Source organism: Arvicanthis niloticus, chromosome 17, assembly GCF_011762505.2.
Source record: "Arvicanthis niloticus isolate mArvNil1 chromosome 17, mArvNil1.pat.X, whole genome shotgun sequence".
In the NCBI taxonomy this organism is placed as follows: Eukaryota; Metazoa; Chordata; class Mammalia; order Rodentia; family Muridae; genus Arvicanthis; species Arvicanthis niloticus.
In genome coordinates, this window is record NC_047674.1 from 56,016,124 (window position 1) to 56,021,757 (window position 5,634).

The window sequence follows — 5,634 nt, forward strand, 5'->3', positions numbered from 1 at the left end:
AGATAGATAGATAGATAGATAGATAGATAGATAGGTAGATAGATAGATGGCAGACAGGCAGACTTGGGTTGCTTCTGTCCCATCTCTACTTCAAATAATTTTTCTGCACACTGTCCTACTACGAGAAAATCCACCAGGGGCTTCCCTGCACATTTACACAGTAGTGGCTGGGGTCAGGTCCATCATAACTAACCCCAGTGGGAAAGCAAATCCCCCTCACTGCTATCTGGCGTCGCACATGCAGCCCAGCCATGTGGAGGCAGTGGTGAAGAAGAAGGGACCCAGGCGATGAGGCACAGGCCTAATAGGATTGGGGAGAAGATTCATGGTTTTACTGCAGGTAAGTGGACGTGTGTGTGTGTGTGTGTGTGTGTGTGTGTGAGAGAGAGAGAGAGAGAGAGAGGGAGAGAGAGAGAGAGAGAGAGAGAGAGAGAGAGAGAGAGGGCTAGGGAGAAGATTCATGGCTTTACTGCAGGTAAATGGACACGTGTGTCAGTGTGTGTATGAGAGAGAGAGGGTAGGGAGATTGATAGCTTTACTATAGGTCTCTGTCTGTCTGTCTGTCTGTCTCTCTCTCTCTCTCTCTCTCTCTCTCTGTGTGTGTGTACCCATCTGTCCTGGAACCAAAGGGGGGGGGTACCCAAAAAGGAAGATTGCATGACTGGATACCCTGTGGTTCTATGCAGAAGACCTTTTGGGTGAGGTGCTCTTGTTTTCCAGCCCATCAGTGTCCCCCAATCCCTCTGAGAGAGCCCAGAATAAGCACAGAGTCAGAGGCCCCTGGGAACCTGAGCTTGGCACAACTGGGAGTGAGTAAAGGTGTTCACTCCATAGAGAGCTCCAGCCAGACGGGAAGGGCAAGCCAGCAAGTTCAGGCTCCTAGCAAGAAAGGTTCTCGCCTCTTTGAGAAGACCATTCAGTGGTAGCTCTGCAATCTGAGACCCTCAGCCTGATTGATGGCTTTCTGTAAAAACAGGAGCATCCACTCCCAAACATTAGAAATCTCCCTTTTGAAAAGAAGAGACACCAGGCTTCCAGTAATTTTTTTCCCTTCAGCCCTCTGGAGAAGCCTATCTCACTTGTATTTGCCTCTACTGGCACCTTAAGAAGGCCTAAGGAACAAGCCAGGGTAGGTGGATGTAGGGAATGCAGACCCTTACTAAAGGTGAGCACGAAATACAGTCCAGACACACCAGGGAGAGAGGAGGCTGGGCCAGGCTGCTGAAGGGAGTGGTCAGCCCCTCTATTCCTACCCTTCTCCCTTACCCATAGCAGAGGATCCAGACAGCTCCTGGCTATTCTGGAGCCTGGTAATTTAGTCCTAACTCTGCGCCTGAGCAGGAGCGAAAACCTCACACAAGTTGCTACCTCTCTCTGGCTTCATGTCCCAGCCTGTAAGATGAAGGTTTATACTCCAATATTTCCAGTATTCGGCCCAATAAATGGCCTAGCTGGTGTAAACTCATTTTAAAAAGAAAGAAAATGAAGCAAGGACCCTCAGTGGACAGCACTCGGCTGGCCAGACACTGGCTGGGCTGTGGAACTTTACCCCTGATTCAACTCCCAAGCTGCTCGTCTACTCTGGGCATTGCTGACCTACTTTATAACCTAAGAAAATGGAGGTTCCAGCAGCTTAATTAAGTTCCCTAGGGCCCTGTCTCTAGTGCCAAGTTCCAAAGCCCTTTTTACTCTGACACAAGATGGCCCTAGGGACGGCTGAGTTCTGTGCCTCGGGTTCTAGGGCTCCGGAACCACCTCAGAGGAAGCTGTTTCAACCAATGGAGGCACAGAATCCTAACCAAAAAAAGATGGGCCCATGGCTGCCTTGGGCCTGGGGAAGCTAAGAATGGATAAGAAAGCGGATGGGGGCAGAGAAACAGAGAAGCCACATGAATGGAAGAAAGTATTTCGTCCTGTTTAGGGAACGTGAATAAAGGCTCAGGCTGGAGTGTGTTGTGGTCTGGAAGGGAAACCTTCCAAAAAGTACTATGGGCAGCAAAGGGTTAAAATGTAGAGCAGAAGGGATGGCTTCAGGGCGAGGTGCCCTTTCCTTCCCTCACGCAGTCCTCTGAAACCAAACCCCTTCCGTGCCACCCAACCCCCCCTCCCCAATCATATCTGTCTCTTCCAGGAATCTGAGGTTCACAGAGGAGACCCCCCCATGACAGCACAAGGGTACCCTAGTACTCAGCCTGAGGGATATGCCTAGACAGGGTAGGGACTCGGCAAACACTGAGGAAATTACCAGATCAAAGAAAGCCACCCTCTTCCAATCCTCTGGGGGCCTCCCCTGCTAAGAAAAGGTGTGTTTGGAGTCAGGGCCCAGCAGGGTATGCACATTCCTGACAAAAAGAGACCGACCTGCTAGACAGTCAGAAAGGAAGTTTTTGTCCAAAGGTAGAGGAAAGGGGAGGGAAATCTAGGAAGGAAAGGGAGCAGGTCCCCCAGCAAGTTTGGCCTGCCCAGCCCTGCTCCCAAGGTTCAGAGGTTCCTCAGTTCCAACCCCCTCCCAGGGGCCTAGCCTTAGCGCCAGAAAAGACTATAGCCACGGCCTCCATCTTATTTGCAAGGTTGGAACTAGGGTAAAATAAAGTAAGCGCCTTGGTGAGGTGTGTGTGGCACACCTGTAATCCCAGCATCCCAAAGGCTACTGCAAAAGAAGCACACGGAGTGTGAGGCCAGCCTAGGCAACATAAAAAGACACTGTCTCAAGTCTCCCCCTCCTCGCCCAGAAAACAAACAAAACAACAAACAACAAAATAATCAGGCACGTAACAATCCCCACAAGCTGAGATTCGGATCTCACAGGATCCGCAGCAAGTGTGAAAGGGGGCACAACATCCCCGATCCTCAGGTCACCTTGCCCAACAGCCTAGAGTGGTGGTCCACTGGAGTCTTTACACTCTCTGTTCTCAGGGCACCTCAAAGCCAGTAAGCCGTCCAAGTGCCTCTCCAACCTCCAGAGGATAGTCCCTGAATCACCCTAGCAAGTTTCTCAAGTTAAAGAAGAGAGTGGGGAAAAGGAAAAAGAAAAGAAAAAAAAGAAAGAAGAAAAGCTTGCAGACTTCCCTACAGCGGTTTTCCGCGGGGGCGGGCAGAGGTCGCCTGAGGCCGACCGCTCCCCCGCTCCTCCTGGCTCCTCGGTTGAGATCAACCAGGGGCTTAAAATGCCGGTGCCGCAGGGTACCTAGGCCAAGGGGCCAACCCACTGAGGTTCACGTGGGTGGGGATGGGAAGGGGGTGGTGGAAGGTTAAGCTTCGCCAGGAAGCGGTGGAACAGCATGGACCACTCGTTCCTTTCTTCGTGGGACACTCGGGCAAAGCACAGCGACTGTCGCTGAAACTGCGTTCTCTCCCCCGACCCTGAATTACAGACCCAACGCCGTCGGTTGCCAATCTAGGCGGGCGCTCTGCAACCCGGGCAAAGACGCTTTAAGTTCGAGGTAAAAATCCCGCATTAGCCAAAATTCTTCTGGGAGTGCACCCGAACCGCCAAACGGATGGCTCGGACGCAGGTTTGTTCCTACCCCCCCTCCCCCCAGTCTACCCCGCTCGGATCAGAGCGCCGCGGTCCGCCGGTGGGGAGACCGGTGCAAGGGTGCACGCCACAAGCGCTGATCTCCAGATAGCTGAAATCTCAGGTGCCAAGCAAGGGAACGTGGAAATCCATAGGGCAGTGTTGGCGCAAGAGGCCCGAGGTGCAAAAGAGAGGGACACTGTCTGAGAGAAAGGACCCCCCGCTAATAACCCCGTCCTCCCAACCTACAGAGTCGCAGGATGCAACATCAGAGTGTTCACGAGGTCGCTTCAGTTTGGGGGTTGAGGGGGGAGGCCAGTCTATGTTGGTTAGAGCCTTTGCCTCAGAATCCAATCCGCATCCCACGAAATCACACGTTCCTTCACACAGGTGGCCACGGCCCCGGGTCTCTCAGGACACCTCAACATCCGGCGCCACCGGGTTCGGCTCCGGTGAAGCCCAAGAAGTAGAAGTTTTACGGAGAAGCAAAGTGCAAGGTTTGAGCGCCGCGGAGGATGGCCGCGGGCCAGAGGGGTGCTAGGGAGACTGTCTAGCGAGTCACCAGAGTCCTCCGTCTGGGAGAATGGAGTCCAGATTGGTCACTCCGGCAGCCTCTTCTCCTTGGCTTGGGCCCACCCTCCGTTACCTTATTCCCCCACTCTGGAACCTCATTACCCCGCAGGAGCTCTGTCCGACTGAGGAGGATAGCCACTAGATCAGTTCCCCACCGACCAGCTCCGGCACACACACATACACACACACACACACACACACACACACACACACACACACACACACACACAATCATCACAGGGGCCATTACCAGTCTCTCTCAAGTCCCCAAGAAGTTTTCCGCTTTATCTCAGATCTGATTAAGGGATTCGGGGAAAGGGGTTGACTACTCTCAGCACTTCCGAAGTGTGACCTCCGCAAACCAAGGCGACGAGGTGTTGGAGATTGTTGCCCCCCCCCCCCTTACACACAAACACACACACACTCAAGTCCTTCTGTTTGTCCTGGGGAGTCCCGTGCAGACTGGACTTGGGGGGATCCCAGTTCACCACTTCCCTTCCCGGCTCAGGAAAGTCCGGGCCGGGAAGTATTCTTTGTCTCACTCCGGGAGGGGGGGTCGCGCCCCCTAACACCCCATTCCCAGCAGCGAGGCCAGGAGGGGGCGGAGCCCAGATTCTTGGGGCAGGGCGGGCCTCAGTGGCCTCTCCAAGCCGCCCCCCCTGGCCGGCTTCCCGCTGCCCCCCAGCCCCGCGCCTCAGCCCCCACCTGTTCCCCAGACAGCTCCGATCGGCTGGGGGCCCGGGCCGGGGGCAGGGTCTCGCAACTCACCAGGGTCAGTGCGCCGCGGCCGGCCCAGCTGGAACAAAGTGCTCCGGCCCCGGGCCGGGCTCCTCCCGGCGCCCGACGCGCCTCGGGCGGGCAGTTTGCAAACACAAAGTGAGCCAGGGAGCAGGCGAGAGAGTGAGCGAGCTGGGGAGTTGGACGAGTCGCCGGCCCAGCCCCCACCCGGATCCCTGGGGTCCCTGGATCGGCCACCTACCTGTCCGGCCCGGCCGCTCAGTGCGGGCTCCGGCCCGTCAGCCCGCACGGGGCATGGGGCTCGCTCGGGTCGCAGCCCGGGCCCGCCGCCACTCGCCGGGGCTGCCCCTGCGCGCCGCGCCGCTCCGAAGCGATCTTTCTAGCGCCGACCGCCGCGCGCCTCAGCCCCTTGGGGGCATCGCACTTTGTAGGATGGCTTGGCTCTCTCCGGCTTCCGATCGTCCTTCCCCGGGCTCCGGCGACGCTCCTGAGCTCGCTCCGGCTCCGGGGCTCCGGGACCCCGGCGTCCCCGCCCCCGGCCCAGCCCTGGTTCCGGCCCGGGCTCCTCCCCGCCGCGCCGCGGCCGCCTGCGCCGCGCCCTGCTCGCGTGCTGGGGGGCTCCGTCCCGGCAGCCGGTGGCACTGTCCGGTCCGCGGGGGCGACCGGCTCCGGACTCCGAGGGGCTGAGACTGAGCCCCGGCTGCGAGTGGCTGCGAGCGATCGGCGCGCGGGCGGGGCGCACCGGGCGGGGGACCGGAGGGGTGGAGGGAAGGAGGGAGCGCGCCGAGCGACTGGGAGGAGGGAGC

General features: G+C 57.4%; 1 protein-coding gene across 4 annotated transcripts in view; it reads right to left on the reverse strand.

Moving 5' to 3' along the window:
• Positions 1 to 5,413, reverse strand: part of Foxp4 (forkhead box P4) — a 55,811-nt gene extending 50,398 nt beyond the window's left edge. For 2 of the 4 annotated variants that reach the window (XM_034521510.2, XM_034521508.2), the window contains exon 1: positions 5,070 to 5,407. The gene's annotated coding sequence lies outside the window, so the exon portion shown is untranslated. Of the gene's footprint in view, positions 1 to 5,069 lie in introns of all 4 variants that reach the window. The other 2 variants (XM_076915353.1, XM_076915352.1) reach the window with 2 other exon arrangements.
• Between the last annotated feature and the right edge of the window lie 221 nt (positions 5,414 to 5,634).